Here is a 19,624-nt window from a genome sequence, read left to right as displayed (position 1 = left end):
ATAAGTTCCTTGGGGGGTCTAGTTTACAAAATGGGGTCAATTTTGGGGGGTTTCTACTGTTTAGGCACACCATAAGGTTCTGCAAACGCAACGTGACGTCTGCAGACCATTCCATCAAAGTCTGCATTTCAAAAGTCACTACTTCCCTTCTGAGCCCCAACGTGTGCCCAAACAGGGATTTACCCCCACATATGGGGTATCAGTGTACTCAGGAGAAACGGGACAACAAATATTGAGGTCAAATTTCTCCTGTTACCCTTGGGAAAACTAAAAAATTCTGGGCTAAAAAATTATTTTTGAGGAAAGAAAACTTATTTATTATTTTCACGGCTCTGCGTTATAAACTTCTGTGAAGCACTTGGGGGTTGAAAGTGCTCACCATATATCTAGATTAGTTCCTTACGGGGTCTATTTTCCAAAATGGGGTCATTTGTGGGGGATCTCCAATGTTTATGCACACAGGGGCTCTCCAAACGTGACATGGTGTCCGCTAATGATTGGAGCTAATTTTCCATTTAAAAAGCCAAATGGCGTGCCTTCCCTTCCGAGCCCTGCCGTGTGCCCAAACAGTGGTTTACCCCCACATATGGGGTATCTGCGTACTCAGGACAAACTGGACAACAAAATTTGGGGTCCAATTTCTCCTATTACCCTTGGCAAAATAGGAAATTCCAGGCAAAAATATCATTTTTGAGGAAAGAAAAATTATTTTTTATTTTCATGGCTCTGCGTTATAAACTTCTGTGAAGCACCTGGGGGTTTAAAGTGCTCAGTATGCATCTAGATAAGTTCCTTGGGGGGTCTAGTTTCCAAAATGGGGTCACTTGTGGAGGATCTCCAATGCTTAGGCACACAGGGGCTCTCCAAACGCGACATGGTGTCCGCTAATGATTGGAGCTAAATTTCCATTCAAAAAGTCAAAAGGCGCGCCTTCCCTTCTGAGCCCTGCCGTGTGCCCAAACAGTGGTTTACCCCCACATGTAATGTATCGACGTACTCGGGAGAAATTGCCCAACAAATTTTAGGATCCACTTCATCCTATTGCCCATGTGAAAATGAAAAAATTGAGGCGAAAAGAATTTTTTTGTGAAAAAAAGTACTTTTTCATTTTTACGGATCAATTTGTGAAGCACCTGAGGGTTTAAAGTGCTCACTAGGCATCTAGATAAGTTCCTTGGGGGGTCTAGTTTCCAAAATGGGGTCACTTGTGGGGGTGCTCCAATGTTTAGGCACACAGGGTCTCTCCAAACACGACATGGTGTCCGCTAACGATGGAGATAATTTTTCATTCAAAAAGTCAAATGGCGCTCCTTCCCTTCCGAGCCTTACCATGTGCCCAAACAGTGGTTTACCCCCACATGTGAGGTATCGGTGTACTCAGGAGAAATTGCCCAACAAATTTTAGGATCCATTTTATCCTGTTGCCCATGTGAAAATGAAAAAATTGAGGCTAAAAGAATTTTTTTGTGAAAAAAAGTACTTTTTCATTATTACGGATCAATTTGTGAAGCACCTGGGGGTTTAAAGTGCTCACTATGCATCTAGATAAGTTCCTTGGGGCATCTAGTTTCCAAAATGGGGTCACTTGTGGGGGAGCTCCAATTTTTAGGCACACGGGGGCTCTCCAAACGCGACATGGTGTCCGCTAAAGAGTGCAGCCAATTTTTCATTCAAAAAGTCAAATGGCGCTCCTTCCCTTCCAAGCCCTGCCGTGTGCCCAAACAATGGTTTACCCCCACATATAAGGGATCAGCGTACTCAGGACAAATTGGACAACAACTTTCGTGGTACAGTTTCTCCTTTTCCCTTTGGGAAAATTAAAAAATTGTTGCTAAAAGATCATTTTTGTGACTAAAAAGTTAAATGTTCATTTTTTCCTTCCATGTTGCTTCTGCTGCTGTGAAGCACCTGAAGGGTTAATAAACTTCTTGAAAGTGGTTTTGAGCACCTTGAGGGGTGCAGTTTTTAGAATGGTGTCACTTTTGGGTATTTTCAGCCATATAGACCCCTCAAACTGACTGCAAATGTGAGGTGGTCCCTAAAAAAATGGTTTTGTAAATTTCGTTGTAAAAATGAGAAATCGCTGGTCAAATTTTAACCCTTATAACTTCCTAGCAAAAAAAAATTTTGTTTCCAAAATTGTGCTGATGTAAAGTAGACGTGTGGGAAATGTTATTTATTAACTATTTTGTGTCACATACCTCTCTGGTTTAACAGAATAAAAATTCAAAATGTGAAAATTGCGAAATTTTCCAAATTTTCGCCAAATTTCTGTTTTTATCACAAATAAACACAGAATATATTGACCTAAATTTACCACTATCGTGAAGCCCAATATGTCGTGAAAAAACAGTCTCAGAACCGCTAGGATCCATTGAAGCGTTCCTGAGTTATTACCTCATAAAAGGACACTGGTCAGAATTGCAAAAAACGGCCAGGTCTTTAAGGTCAAAATAGGCTGGGTCATGAAGGGGTTAAGAGCTAGAGCGCTGAAATTTTGCACATACACACTACTAACATTAGTAGTGTGGAATATGCAAAAAAAGGGGGATATGACATGGTTTACTGTATGCAAACCATGTCTCAAATCATGTCAGGTTTTGGCAGGAGAAATGAAAAGCCGGTAATTGAATTACCGGCTTTTCTGCTATATCGCGCTGAATTTAATATAAATATATATATGTATATATGTGTCTGAATGACATATATATATATATAAAACGAAACCTGACTTTTAAGTAGAGATCGCCGACCGCCGACCCGATCCCAGAGTGGGATCGGGTCGGGTTTCACGAAACCCGACTTTGCTAAAAGTCCGCGACTTTTGAAAAGTGCCGATCTGTTTCGCTCAACCCTAGAAAAAACATATTTTTAACTCCAATTGCATGCATTTAAGTAAGAAAAAAAGTTGGAGACAAAGGAAAAAAAGTGTACTTTTTGCAATAACTATAGGTATCAGGAACCCTGTATAAGACAGGAGTGATGGGATACAATTGAAATAGTTTTACTGTGAAACCCATAAAGGCAACAGGTTTCTGCTAATAACCAAGAAAAATTATCTTTCACAATTGGTGCAGAATCCAACCAGAGGAGCAGCACTTTTAGACCTAATACTATCTAATAGACCTGACAGAATAACAAATCTGCAGGTGGTCGGGCATCTAGGAAATAGCGACCACAATATTGTACAGTTTCACCTGTCTTTCACTAGGGGGACTTGTCAGGGAGTCACAAAAACACTGAACTTTAGGAAGGCAAAGTTTGACCAGCTTAGAGATGCCCTTAATCTGGTAGACTGGGACAATATCCTCAGAAATAAGAATACAGATAATAAATGGGAAATGTTTAAGAACATCCTAAATAGGCAGTGTAAGCGGTTTATACCTTGTGGGAATAAAAGGACTAGAAATAGGAAAAACCCAATGTGGCTAAACAAAGAAGTAAGACAGGCAATTAACAGTAAAAAGAAAGCATTTGCACTACTAAAGCAGGATGGCACCATTGAAGCTCTAAAAAACTATAGGGAGAAAAATATTTTATCTAAAAAACTAATTAAAGCTGCCAAAAACGAAACAGAGAAGCACATTGCTAAGGAGAGTAAAACTAATCCCAAACTGTTCTTCAACTATATCAATAGTAAAAGAATAAAAACTGAAAATGTAGGCCCCTTAAAAAATAGTGAGGAAAGAATGGTTGTAGATGACGAGGAAAAAGCTAACATATTAAACACCTTCTTCTCCACGGTATTCACAGTGGAAAATGAAATGCTAGGTGAAATCCCAAGAAACAATGAAAACCCTATATTAAGGGTCACCAATCTAACCCAAGAAGAGGTGCGAAACCGGCTAAATAAGATTAAAATAGATAAATCTCCGGGTCCGGATGGCATACACCCACGAGTACTAAGAGAACTAAGTAATGTAATAGATAAACCATTATTTCTTATTTTTAGGGACTCTATAGCAACAGGGTCTGTTCCGCAGGATTGGCGCATAGCAAATGTGGTGCCAATATTCAAAAAGGGCTCTAAAAGTGAACCTGGAAATTATAGGCCAGTAAGTCTAACCTCTATTGTTGGTAAAATATTTGAAGGGTTTCTGAGGGATGTTATTCTGGATTATCTCAATGAGAATAACTGTTTAACTCCATATCAGCATGGGTTTATGAGAAATCGCTCCTGTCAAACCAATCTAATCAGTTTTTATGAAGAGGTAAGCTATAGGCTGGACCACGGTGAGTCATTGGACGTGGTATATCTCGATTTTTCCAAAGCGTTTGATACCGTGCCGCACAAGAGGTTGGTACACAAAATGAGAATGCTTGATCTGGGGGAAATTGTGTGTAAATGGGTTAGTAACTGGCTTAGTGATAGAAAGCAGAGGGTGGTTATAAATGGTATAGTCTCTAACTGGGTCGCTGTGACCAGTGGGGTACCGCAGGGGTCAGTATTGGGACCTGTTCTCTTCAACATATTCATTAATGATCTGGTAGAAGGTTTACACAGTAAAATATCGATATTTGCAGATGATACAAAACTATGTAAAGCAGTTAATACAAGTGAAGATAGTATTCTGCTACAGATGGATCTGGATAAGTTGGAAACTTGGGCTGAAAGGTGGCAGATGAGGTTTAACAATGATAAATGTAAGGTTATACACATGGGAAGAAGGAATCAATGTCACCATTACACACTGAATGGGAAACCACTGGGTAAATCTGACAGGGAGAAGGACTTGGGGATCCTAGTTAATGATAAACTTACCTGGAGCAGCCAGTGCCAGGCAGCAGCTGCCAAGGCAAACAGGATCATGGGGTGCATTAAAAGAGGTCTGGATACACATGATGAGAGCATTATACTGCCTCTGTACAAATCCCTAGTTAGACCGCACATGGAGTACTGTGTCCAGTTTTGGGCACCGGTGCTCAGGAAGGATATAATGGAACTAGAGAGAGTACAAAGGAGGGCAACAAAATTAATAAAGGGGATGGGAGAACTACAATACCCAGATAGATTAGCGAAATTAGGATTATTTAGTCTAGAAAAAAGACGACTGAGGGGCGATCTAATAACCATGTATAAGTATATAAGGGGACAATACAAATATCTCGCTGAGGATCTGTTTATACCAAGGAAGGTGACGGGCACAAGGGGGCATTCTTTGCGTCTGGAGGAGAGAAGGTTTTTCCACCAACATAGAAGAGGATTCTTTACTGTTAGGGCAGTGAGAATCTGGAATTGCTTGCCTGAGGAGGTGGTGATGGCGAACTCAGTCGAGGGGTTCAAGAGAGGCCTGGATGTCTTCCTGGAGCAGAACAATATTGTATCATACAATTAGGTTCTGTAGAAGGACGTAGATCTGGGGATTTATTATGATGGAATATAGGCTGAACTGGATGGACAAATGTCTTTTTTCGGCCTTACTAACTATGTTACTATGTTACTTAGAATGAAGATACTGTAGGTACAGTTGAAATGAAGTAGAGTTAAAGAGGCAAAAAACGTGCAAGGGAGCAGAAGATAAGTCATAACTAGGGTTGCTCAATCCGATCATGTAAAATCGGAATTATACCGATTTTCACTATGATCGGAATTCCGAATCCCGATTCCGATCTTTGAATGTGATCGGAAATCGGAAGTGCGTATTTTTTTTTTGCACAATGCTTGTGATTGACACATGAACCACCCAATGAAGAACCTGTGAAGTGTGGGCACATCCTGAAATGCTAGTAGGCATTTTAACTACTGGCATGACTGTGACTGGCTGTGATCAGGCACTATAAGGCCTTGTTCACATGTTGCGGTTTTTACCGTGGATCCGCGGCGTTTTTGACATTGTTTTTGGTCTGTGCGGGCCTGTTGGATGTCTGTGCGGGCCTGCCGGGGGTCTGTGCAGGCCTGTCTGGGGTCTGTGTGGGCCTGTCGGGGGTCTGTGCGGGCCTGTCGGAGGTCTGTGCGGGCCTGCCGGGGGTCTGTGCAGGCCTGTCTGGGGTCTGTGTGGGCCTGTCGGGGGTCTGTGTGGGCCTGCTGGGGATCTGTGCGGGCCTGTCTGGGGTCTGTGTTGGCCTGTCGGGGGTCTGTGCGGACCTGCCGGGGGTCTGTGCGGGAGTGTCGGGGGTCTGTGCGGGCCTGTCGGGGGTCTTTGCGGGCCTGTCTGGGGTCTGTGCGACCCTGTCGTGAGTCTGTGCGGGCCTGCCGGGGGTCTGTGCGGGCCTGCCGGGGGTCTGGGCGGGCCTGTCTGGGCCTGTCGGGGGTCTGAGTGGGCCTGTCGGGGGTCTGTGCGGGCTGCCGGGGATCGGTGCGGGCCCGTCGGGGGTCGGTGCGGGCCTGTCGGGGGTTTAAGCGGGCCTGTCGGGGGTCTGTGTGGGCCTCTAGGGGGTCTGTGCGGGCCTCTCGGGGGTCTTTGTGTGAGTGTGCAGGCATTGTCCGATGGGACTCTAAGTCCCATCTGTCTATGCCTGCTACAATGACAGTGATTGACACATTAGCCAATAATGGGACAGTAGTAGTCCCATCATCCGGCTAATGTGTTGAATGTAAAAAAAAAAAACACAAACATACATACTACATACAACATACCTACTACACACATACTATATACATACTACATACATACAACATACTACATACTACATACAACATACAGTACAGACCAAAAGTTTGGTCACACCTTCTCATTTCAAGATTTTTCTGTATTTTCATGACTATGAAAATTGTACATTCACACTGAAGGCATCAAAACTATGAAATAACACATGTGGAATTATATACTTAACAAAACAGTGTAAAACAACTGAAATTATGTCTTATATTCTAGGTTCTTCAAAGTAGCTACCTTTTGCTTTGATGACTGCGTTGCACACTCTTGGCATTCTCTTGATGAGCTTCAAGAGGTAGTCACCCGGAATTTCTTCCAACAATCTTGAAGGAGTTCCCAGAGATGCTTAGCACTTGTTGGCCCTTTTGCCTTCACTCTGCGGTCCAGCTCACCCCATACCATCTCGATTGGGTTCAGGTCTGGTGACTGTAGAAGCCAGGTCATCTGGGGTAGCACCCCATCACTCTCCTTCTTGGTCAAATAGTCCTTACACAGTGTGGAAGTGTGTTTAGGGTCAATGTCCTGTTGAAAAATAAATGATGGTCCAACTAAATGCAAACCGGATGGAATAGCATGCCGCTGCAAGATGCTGTGGTAGCTATGCTGGTTCAGTATGCCTTCAATTTTGAATAAATCCCTACAGTGTCACCAGCAAAGCACCCCCACACATCAAACCTCCTCCTCCCTGCTTCACGGTGGGAACCAGGCATGTAGAGTCCTTCCGTTCACCTTTTCTGCGTCGCACAAAGACACTGTGGTTGGAACCAAAGATCTCAAATTTGGACTCATCAGACCAAAACACAGATTTCCACTCGTCTAATGTCCATTCCTTGTGTTCTTTAGCTCAAGCAAGTCTCTTCTGCTTGTTGCTTGTCCTTAGCAGTGGTTTCCTAGCAGCTATTTTACCATGAAGGCCTGCTGCACAAAGTCTCCTCTTAACAGTTGTTGTAGAGATGTGCTGCTGCTCGAACTCTGTGTAGCATTGACCTGGCCTCTAATCTGAGCTGCTGTTTATGTGCGATTTCTGAGGCTGGTGACTCGGGTAAACTTATCCTCAGAAGCAGGGGTGACTCTTGGTCTTCCTTTCAAGGGGCAGTCCTCATGTGAGCCAGTTTCTTTGTAGCGCTTGATGGTTTTTGCCACTGCACTAGGGGACACTTTCAAACTTTTCCCAATTTTTCAGACTGACTGACCTTCATTTCTTAAAGTAATGATGGCCACTCATTTTTCTTTACTTAGCTGCTTTTTTCTTGCCATAATACAAATTCTAACAGTCTATTCAGTAGGAATATCAGCTGTGTATCCATCATACTTCTGCACAACACAACTGATGGTCCCAACCCCATTTATAAGGCAAGAAATCCCGCTTATTAAACCTGACAGGGCACATCTGTGAAGTGAAAACCATTCCCGGTGACTACCTCTTGAAGCTCATCAAGAGAATGCCAAGAATGCGCAAAGCAGTCATCAAAGCAAAAGCTGGCTACTTTGAAGAACTGAAATATAAGACATATTTTCAGTTGTTTCACACTTTTTTGTTAAGTGTATAATTCCACATGTGTTAATTCATAGTTTTGATGCCTTCAGTGTGAATGTACAATTTTCATAGTTGTGAAAATACAGAAAAATCTTTAAATGTTAAGGTGTGTCCAAACTTTTGGTCTGTACTGTACCTACTACATACATACATACAACATACTACATACATACATACAACATACTATATACATACTACATACATACTACATACTACATACATACAACATGGATACAACATACTACATACAACATACAAACTACATACACACAACATACATACAACATACATACAACATACATACAACATACTACATACACACTACATACATACAACATACATACAACATACTACATACATACTACATACATGCAACATACTGTAAGGTTTGTACCCGCTCAGATGCGTAGGAGGAAACAGGAGGCGCATTCTCTTTAATGTCCATGTGGGTTTATTTGCTCCATAAACCAGCAAGGCAGCAACAGAAAGGAAAACAGTCCGTACATCAGGCCGACATAGCATGAAAGTCCATAGAATACCTCTGCTCTTCTCAGGCCTGTGGGCACACAGGCTGTGCAATGTCCAGCACTCAGGCTGTATCTGAAGCCACAGACACAGAAGGGCTTCTTCCTCTCAATACATAGACTCCTGTCTGTAGTGTCCAGCCTGGACACATGGAAATCTGTCCACACTGACAGACTCCCAAACACTCACTCCATGTGCTAAACACACCTCCTTTACATAGGTTTAACCACACCCAGGTACCTATCACATGGCCAGTCAGGTGAGTGTGACATCACCACAGGTCCTGAAACACACATAGATAGGCAGGGTTATGTTACAGCGACAAGCCACCTATGTGACACATATCTCCCGTCGACTATACAACCTTTAGCCACGCTACAATACATACTACATACATACATACATACATACAGCATAGATACTACATACATACTACATACAATACATTCATACATTACATGCAATACATACATATAACATACAGTACATATAACATAGAGTACATACTCACCATAACTTGTCACTTTGATCCCTGAAGCCAGTGTCACCTGTAAAAAATATTAAAATAATAAGCAAACTCTATACTCCCTGATCCACAGAAATCCAATTAAAACGAGTGTTCCATGACGATCTCCCATTGAGAGCAGAAGCATCAGCTGATGCGACCGCTATCCAGGGGCTCCAGGAATATAATGATTGAAAGTATCCTTCCGCACTGTATCCTCTGCCACTGTAAAGAATAGTCCCTAGTCTCACTTGTGGCACTGCTGTGTGAGAAAGTTCCCATGCAGCAATGCCATAAAGTGAGACCCAGAACTGAGGTAACCTCTTCAGTGATGCACTGCAGGAGCCATTGTCTCCTGTCAGTGTGTCACTGGAGGTCCTATAGAGCAGTGACATCACCCGATGTCACTGTTCTAAAGGGGAGATCACCGTTGGACACTAGTTATTAATTGGACTGCGTCAGACATGGAGCATATGGTTTATTATTTTACATTATTTGCAGGCGATCAAGTACGGTAAGTATGGTTAAATTAAGAATATTAAAATACTTTTATCTGGATGTGTCTTTATTTTTTTTTTTGCAAATAGATACAGAAAAGACAGGATAACGGAACACCAGGCTGGCGGTCAGGGGAGATGTTGATTGAGAAAGATCCGATGCAGCTCCTGCCGGGTGCCTCAGGAGAGGAATAAACAGTGAGTTGCAAAATACTCCGGTCACATTGAAGCGCACAGGACACAGATGAAAGGATTAAAAGTCTCTTCGTTTATTGAAATCCACAACAGCTCCGTCTTCATCAGGTGGCAGTATACAGAGAGTGGGCCAGAGTGAGTATATAAAGGAGCACCCACCAATGAGACCTCTATGGTTACTGATTGCCCGTCGCTGTGAGCGCCACCCTGTGGTCGGCGCTCACAGCACACGTGCAATTCTGCTACATAGCAGCGATCAGCAGATCGCTGCTATGTAGCAGAGCCGATCGCGTTGTGCCTGCTTCTAGCCTCCCATGGAGGCTATTGAAGCATGGCAAAAGTAAAAAAAAAAAGTTTAAAAAAATGTGAAAAAAATAAAAAAAACATAAAAGTTTAAATCACCCCCCTTTCGCCCCAATCAAAATAAATCAATAAAAAAAATATCAAATCTACGCATATTTGGTATCGCCGCGCTCAGAATCGCCCGATCTATCAATTAAAAAAAAGTATTAACCTGATCGCTAAACAGCGTAGCGGGAAAAAAATTTGAAACGCCAGAATTACGTTTTTTTGGTCGCCGCGACATTGCATTAAAATGCAATAACGGGCGATCAAAAGAACGTATCTGCACCGAAATGCTATCATTAAAAACGTCATCTCGGCACGCAAAAAATAAGCCCTCAACCGACCCCAGATGATGAAAAATGGAGACACTACGAGTATCGGAAAATGGCGAAATTTTTTTTTTTTTTTTTTTTAGCAAAGTTTGGAATTTTTTTTCACCACTTAGATAAAAAATAACCTAGTCATGTTTGGTGTCTATGAACTCGTAATGACCTGGAGAATCATAATAGTAGGTCAGTTTTAGCATTTAGTGAACCTACCAAAAAAGCCAAACAAAAAACCAATGTGTGATTGCACTTTTTTTGCAATTTCACCGCACTTGGAATTTTTTTCCCGTTTTCTAGTACACGACATGCTAAAACCAATGATGTCGTTCAAAAGTACAACTCGTCCCGCAAAAAATAATCCCTCACATGGCCAAATTGACAGAAAAAATAAAAAAGTTATGGCTCTGGGAAGGAGGGGAGCGAAAAACTAACACGGAAAAACGAAAAATCCCCCGGTCATGAAGGGGTTAAATCTCATTGGTTGCTGCTCCTTTATATACTCACTCTGGCCCACTCTCTATATACTGCCACCTGATGAAGACGGAGCTGTTCCGTCGAAACGCATTGTGGATTTCAATAAACAAAGAAACTTTTAATCCTTTCATCTGTGTCCTGTGCGCTTCCATGTGTGTGACCGGAGTATTTTGCAACTCACTGTTTATTTTTTTTTAACTCTTTCACTACTCTAGGATTAATAATGGATAGGCGTTTTATTGACACCTCTCCATTTTTAACCGGGCTTACTGTCACCTTACAATAGCAAGGTGACATTAACCCCTTATTACCCCATATCCCACCGGTACTCGGGAGTGGGAAGAGAGGGGCTAAGGGCCGGAATTGACGGATCTCATAGATGAGCCATTTCTGGGGCCGCTGTGGACTGGTATTTGTATCCGGGGGGCAATATCCATGGCCCCTCTCTAGGCTATGAATATCAGCCCGCAGCTGTCTGTGTAGCCTTTCTGGCTGTAAAATATAGGGGGACCCCACGTAATTTTTTTGGGGGGTTCCCCCTATTTTAATAGCCAGTAAAGGCTACGCAGACAGCTGCGGGCTGATATTCATAGCCTGGGTGGGGGCCATGGGTATTAAACCCTTCCCAGGCTACAAATATTGGCCCCTGGTCGTCGGCTTTCACCCTCTGGTGCAGAAACTGTGCGGGAGCCCGCGCCATTTTTTCCCATTTTTTTTAAATTAAATGCTCATTAAGAACAATCGGCCTTTCTATTATATATCTATGGATATTTTGATCTATAGATATATTTATAGATAGATATATCTATAGATACATAGATATATCTATCCATATATCCGGCTGCTTTTACACATCAGGTTTTTGCCATCAGGCACAATCCGGCGAGTTTTGAAAAAAAACAGGATCTGTTTTTTCTCATAGAGTTGTATTTGTGCCAGATTACGCCTAATGGCCACATGTTTCATCCATTTTTTTGCTGTATCCTTCAAAAAAGCTGTTTCCGTCAGATGGAGAAAACTTACAGAAGAACTTTTTTTCTGTCCGGCGAATAAACGAACAGCGATGGATCCGGCAAAAAAATTTATGAAGCTGGGATCTGAAATGATGAATTGGCCTCCGAATCCGGTTTTTCATGCATTTTTTCCATTGAAATCATGCACATCTTTCATTCTCTCTGTCTAAAAAAAAAAAAACGGATCAGTTGCATCCGTTTTTCATTATTTGCAATGGATCCGTTTTTTCTAAAACTCGCCGGATCCTGTCTGATGGATAGACGTAGATGGATATATGGATAGTTAGACTACTTTCACACATCAGTTTGTTTCTTTCAGGCAGGATCCAGTGAATTAGTGGAAAAAACGGATCCGTTGCAAATAGTGAAAAACTGATGCAACTGATCCGTTTTTTAGAGAGAGAGAACGGAAAATGTGCATGATTTCAATGGAAAAAATTCAAAAAAATTCAGAGTGGACAAGTCAGATAAAAAATCTTGCCCAACCTGCAGCTCCATGTGCCACCTCTTCTGCTAACGTTGTAGCTTGTTCCTCCCAGGAGAGAGAGGGAATGTCCTCCTGCAGTAGTGTGCAGACAGCCATTGTCACTGTCACACCGCCACCAACCTCACAATCCCGGTTATCCTCACAGTCCCAGTCTAGCCTGCAGCCATCCATCCCACAGTTATGTTCTAGAGAAAGGAAATTCCTGACAAGCTCCCCTGAACACAGGCCCTCAATGTTAGCATTTCAAAACTGCTGGCCCTTGAAATGCTATCATTCAGGCTGGTGGACATGGACACCTTTCGCAACCTCATGGCATTGGCAGTCCCACAATACTGTGTTCATAGCCACCACTATTTTAGTCGAAAAGCCGTCCCTGCCCTGCAACAGCACATGGAGAAAAAATTTAACCGTGCTCTACTTAACACCATCAGCAGCAAGGTCAACCTGACCACCGATGCGTGGACCAGTAAGCACGGTCTGGGACGCTACATTTCCCTCATTGCCCATTGGATAAATGTGGTGGAGCCAGGTACAGCAGTGGATAGTGGCACTGCGCAGGTCTAGCCAACACCAAGAATTGCAGGACTTTTGTCCGTTCGCATTGCCTCTTCCTCCTACTCCATTTCCTCAGATTCCTCCACACAGCAGTTGGCACCATCTACATCCACAAGGATTGGTGAACCGTCCACTGACATGACCAAGTAGAGCACTGCCGCGGCCAAACATCAACAGGCCGTGTTGAAATTAATTAGTTTGGGGGATACAAGCCACACTGCAGAGCAGCTGTGTAATGCCATCAAGCAGCAGAGAGACCAGTGGTTTGGGCCGCTCAACCTCCAGCCAGGTATGGTGGTGTGTGATAATGGGCGAAACCTGGTGGCAGCTCTGGGTCTAGCTAATCTGACCTCCTGGCACATGTGTTAAATTTGGTCATGCAGAGTTTTCTTAAAAGCTATCTGGATCTTGAAGATCTTCTGCACAAGGTCCGTGGTGAGAGCGCCAATCGAGCGTACACAATGCGAGCATTGCAGCTCTGCAGCGAAGATTTAACCTGCCTGAACACCGCCTCATATGTGACGTCCGCACTAGGCGAAATTCCACGTTGCATATGCTGGAGAGGTTGTGTGAGCAGCAGCAGGCAGTAATGGAATTCCAGCTGCATCAGGCGCAAACGAGTCGCACAGCTTGCAGGCCACACTTCACATGTGCCAAGTGGGCTTACATGAAGGATATCTGCTGTGTTTTGCGGCCCTTTCATGAGTCCACTCTCATGTCGAGCACAGATGATGCCATAGTCAGCATCATTGTACCCCTCATATGCCTCCTTGAAAAAACTATTCTAGGGATCAGGGATGCAGTTTAGGACGAGGAGGAGGAGGAACAAATGCTGACAATGCCTTCCATATCGGGACAGTCTATCCACAGCTCTAAGGGTGGATTGTTAGCCAGGCAACATGGCAACTCACAAAGGTCCAGACAGAGGACACTGGTAGTCATCATTTACAGCGAGGATGGGGGGATGCAGAGGAGACAGAGAGCACACTTCAAGCAGGGGACAGTGGGGCGTGGCCTGTCAGCAGTCTGCAAAACATGAGTGATTTCATGCTGCAGTGCCTTCGAAACGACCGCCGTATCGCTCGCATTCTCAACACTGATGATTACTGGGTGGCCAGCCTCCTGGATGCACACTACCAGGACAACCTTCAAACCCTGATAACACCTTTGAACCGGGATCGTAAAATGCAAGAGTTCCAAGGCACACTGGTACATTCAATGATGTCCTCATTTCCACCTGAGAGGACTACTTTGAGTGTTTCACATGGCAGCTCAGCGCCTCCAGGACAGGGAGGAAGCTGTCCACAGAGCAGGAGCAGCATCTCTGCAGAAGGCCAGTTCAGTCTTACCAAAATGTGGCAAAGTTTTGTGCTGGCAACCACATCATGCACCATCCCATACGGTTCCATTCAGCAGGACGCAGCATTACCGTCAGATGGTGGCAGACTACATGTCCAGCCATGTCAGTGTGTCCAGGATGGTTCTGCCCCCTTTAAGTTTTGGGTCTCCAAGCTTGATATATGGCAAGAGCTTAGCCAGTATGTCTTGGAGGTGCTGGCCTGCCCCGCTGCAGTGTGTTATTGGAGTGTGTCTTTAGCGCCGCTGGTGGAGTCCTAACAGACCAACGCACGCGCCTATCCACCGATAACGTTGACCGCCTAACTTTTATAAAGATGAACCAGGCCTTTGTTTACGGGGTTCAGCACCACAAGCTTTACTCTGGCTGTGCCACTGGCAAATCAGATACTCCAGTCCACCTACATACACTCCAGTCCACCTACAAATACTCCAGTCCACCTGGGCTTCAGCACCATCAGCTGTTGCTTGTAAGTGTCAGTAGCACAGTGAACACCCGCTGCTGTGTTGTCGGGGTTCAGCAACGGAATCTGGACTCTGGCTGTGCTACTGGCAATTCAAATTCTCCTGTCCACCTACAATGAATCCTGTCTGTCTGGGCCTCAGCATCGCTAGCTGTTGCTCGAAAGTGCACGAAGCACAGTGAACACCTGCTGCCGTGTTGTTGGTGTTCAGCAACGCAAGCTGGACTCTGGCTGTGCTACTGGCAATTCAAATTCTCCTGTCCACCTACAATGAATCCTGTACCACTGGGCCTCAGCACCACCCGCTGTTGCCCTGCACTGTTTCCTCTGTTAGCTGGTTCTCAAGATTGCCGGCAGGACAGTTGCCTCCTAGCTTGGCTCCGGGTTCCAGTAATGTAGACTTGTAATCGGGGAGATGCACAACTTGATCTGCTTCTGCTCCGTGCCCCAGTAGAGTTAGCTGGGTAGTAGAGTGCAGGTAGTCCAGGCGGCTCCTGCTGTAGCTCCGGGTTCCAGTAATAGAAGCAGTCCTTTATTTTGGGGGTTAGTAACACATGTTTACCCTGCAGTCCAATACAAGTTCCAGAACCGCTAGATGGTTCTCGATTGTGCCAATGGCACTTATACCTTCTGCTTAATAACAGAGTCCCAGCACCACCAGCTGGTTCTCGATAATGTCTTTGCCACAGGTTCCTTCTACTGCGTAACAGGGTTCCATTAACATCAGCTGGTCCACGAATGTGCTTTCGGACACTGGCACTTCTTGCTGTTCCTCCGTGCACCTAAACTACATACTTCACAAATTACAATTATAAATACAAGTACCAAAAGAAGAAGAACAAGAAGAACTAGAAGAAGAAACTGACGAAGAACAAACGGAAGAAGAAGAACCGGAACCAGAGGAAGAAGAACCAGAGGAAGAAGAACCGGAACCAGAGGAAGAAGAAGCGGAAGAAGAACCGGTACAAGAGGAAGAAGACCCAGAAGAAGAAGTAGAACCAGAGGAAGAAGAAGATGAAGCAAAGGTTTAGGAAGTGGAAGAACCAGAAGCACCAGTACCCAAAGCACCAGAACCAGAAGAACCAGATACCATAAGACCAGGAAAAAAAAGAATAAGCAGAATAAGAATAAGCAGAATGATAAAATGCAGAAGAAGAAAAAAATAAGTCTAAGCAGAAGAAGATGAAACAGTGTATGGGGGTGAGTCCATTCCTCCTCGTGGTACCCCTGGAGACTCCCTGCTGCTGCGGGGCAAGCTGAACGCGGACCCCTCCTGGTGAGAGTCCCTTGAGACAGGCCTACCGGAAGGCGTATTTTTCAAATGTCGCTAAACCATGCAAAGTTCTTATATTTAAACCTACTCCGACACAACAGAGGAATAGGGCAAGCAAAATTATTATTATTTTTTTAAAACTATAAACACACATTCTTAAAAAAGCTATCAGAATGAGCTATTTAAAAAAGAAGGATGAAAGGTAACAAAACAAAATTGAAATTAATAGTGGGTAGAACTCAGTACCATTTATTGTACCCAGGAAAAGGAACAGCAAACATGGCATCAATGCTGCTTATCAATATGTGTATACCATTTGATTATCTGCCATATTTGATGCATGTTCTCCACTACTATATGGAAATATTGTGTGTTGGGCACACGTATATGGAGGGAGTTTTGCATGTATGGTTTTAACTGTTTTTATATGTTACCAATAAAGCTTGTTTGATTTATTATAACTTATGGTGGTGTGCATACAGTATAGTGGCTCTCCTTTTCTTGTTTATTATCTACTCTGCGTATTAGCCATTGTTTTGCACCCCCAGTATATATTTATTTATTTGATATCATTGTGGTGCGCCAACCTATTTTTTCTATGATGCATGGCATCAATGCTGCTGCCGCAGAATGATGGGCAGACAAAAATGTAGGCAGGGCTCTTGCTACAGCGCACTCTATTTTGGACTGTGGTGCGCAGCTTTAGATTTCTTCAACATTTTTATTGACTGTGGCTACTGGGCGTTAGCTGTAGACTAGAGCCTTCCAGCATCTTGTCGTGTGCGACGTGGGTCATAAAGATGTTGGTGTGATTTCGGGTCATCAGTATCTATAGTGAATTTTGTGGTTTTCCCCGCTGATTCCAGTGTATGGCCTCTCGGCATCTCAGGCGTAGATTGCAGCGGAAGTGACAGACAATCATTTAAGAACCGTTTTTGCCCTTGATCTTAGCTGAGAAAAGAGCGAAGCAGTCACCTCGGCCTGGGAGATCCACAGGCGTGATAATGGTATCTACAACGCCGTGCCCACCATTAAAGAATAAAATGAAATGAATGAAGAAAAAGTGAATTCCAAAGAGTTTGCCAAGCATTACGTTATTATTTTGACCCGTAGACCAAATGTGCCCCATTATAACCGCTATTCATACTAAAAACAGTACTTGTGCCCATTATTATTTGATTTCTGTGGCTCCGCTGCCTCTGATTACCAATTCTACATGTTATTTTGGCATTTTAAGTAATTTAGAAAACACCACAATGTAAAATAGGTGTTTTAGGAATTCCGATTTTTTTTATCCCCATTGACTTCAATGAGGATCTGAAATTGGAATTCCCGATCGCCGATTTTCAAGTGTGATCGGACTGATCCTTTCCGATCTGATTTTTAGGGTGATCGATCAACTCTAGTCATAACATAGTAGCAGTGTTTTCCAACTCTACTCCCTGAAGAGCCACCAACAGATCATGTGCTCTTGATGTCCTTAATATTGTACAGGAAATGGAATAACCACTTCAGTAATACTAAGGAAATTTTGAAAACATGACTTGTTGTTGGCTCTTCGGGACTGCAGTTTGCCAGCACTGTGGTACAGTTTGGAAACACAGGGGAATACATATAGCCAGGAGATATGGTTACATCTACTAATGTGATTTTTTTAGACCTGTGTGCTAGTGCATTGACACTACAAGACAAAATTATGTAAACACTGCATGACAGTATTATATAAGGATAGTGTAATATTTAGAAATAGTAAGTGGATGCTGTGGTAGAATATTTATGGTAAAAGTATTGAGCCACCATTTGGGAATTGTACACAGTCTGTTGGTGAACATCTGCTTAAATATATAGCAAAGTGTTACATTGATTGGAAAAAAAGGGCTGGGAACAACTTAGTGCTTAGTTTCACACATTGACACATGTATAAATGACTATTTGGTCATATTTAATCTGATTATCATAAATCTGACTGCTCATTCAGTTGATGAGAGTTTTGGAATTTTATTTGATCAGCTTTTACTGTTGTACAGAATTCCTCGTTGACTAAACTAACTATACAGTTTTCAATTTTATTAATTTTATTTAATGCCAGGGACCACAAGAGGTTTTCCTGTGAAACTGGAAATCACTCAGACAATTAATATCCACTGTCATGATCCTAACTGATAATTAATGCTTCATTCAACGAGTGAATAATAATGATCTGTTTCATTTTTACGGATAGAAGCAAACAACTCTATATTGCATAAAAATTTTTCCAACTTTGCATAAAATGTTACTGGATGCGGTAATAGTTGAATGATTAGATGGACTCTCATGCCTGTAGGCTTGTTGCTAAGATATTGAAATTAACTTCTAAATATTCATACCCCATATGACTTTTAAAAGTTTAATGTGGCATGTTCGGCTATAGAACAATTAATAAAGATGCCATCCTTACTTATGAGAACACATTAGAGACAGACTTTAACTGTACCCTGAAGTGTGTGCGCTTTACCTTGTATAAGCTATGTTAATACAGAATGAATGTGATCAGAATGTTATTATTTCTAAGTAGCAATTATAAGGCTATGTGCACACGTTGCGGATTAGCCTTAGGAATTTCTGGTGCGGATTCTGCCTCTCCTGGCAGAAAACGCACCTGCGGATTTGTCGCGTTTTTTGTGCGGTTCGGCAGCGTTTTTTCTACAAAAATGCTGCAGATTCGCAAAAAAGAAGTGACATGCTACTTCTTTTAAACCGCAGCGTTTCCGCAGCGGATTTTCCGCAAAGTGTGCACAGCATTTTTTTTTTCTCATTGATTTACATTGTACTGTAAATCAATTGCGGATCTGCAGCGTTTCTGCACTGCAAAAAATGCTGCCGATCCGCAGAGAATCCGCAACGTGTGCACGTACCCTGATGCTGTTTTAATGGCATGGAAATGATATAGCAGGCACTTTTCTCAAATTGTCAGATAGTTTTTTTAATGGCAATGCCTTGTGATGAACTTTGTGACTTTTGTATAATTGTATTATTGCCTGACAATATATTCAAAAGTAGGGAAATTGAATTATCCATACAAATAAAAGTAAAGTATATAACCTTAGTTGTGTATTATCTAAAAAAAATTACTGATATTATATTTCATGAGTCGTACTTTCTCATCTTGATAGATGAGTGTATTTGTTTAAGCTATTTGACCACGTCAGATTTAAGAAATCCTGACAGGGACTTTTTTCTTTGGAAAGGTCTGTAGGATGGTACTGGTGTGGATCTCTTCCTCCACTTTGGGTTTTGTGAGTGGCTCATGTCCACAAAACCCATTTAAACTTTCAGTTGAGGTTTGAGTGTGTCAGTCTTTGGTTTGAAAGCAATAGAACAGGAGGTTTTATGCAGGACAAGTCTGTGTGAATCTGAACTCAGGCCAGAGAAGTCAAAGCTACTGATGCACCTATGAGTGATACAGTGGTGCGGTCACCCAAGGCAATGGACTTAAA

The sequence above is a fragment of the Ranitomeya imitator genome, chromosome 5, assembly GCF_032444005.1.
Source record: "Ranitomeya imitator isolate aRanImi1 chromosome 5, aRanImi1.pri, whole genome shotgun sequence".
NCBI lineage: Eukaryota > Metazoa > Chordata > Amphibia > Anura > Dendrobatidae > Ranitomeya > Ranitomeya imitator.
This window is presented reverse-complemented; position numbering follows the sequence as displayed.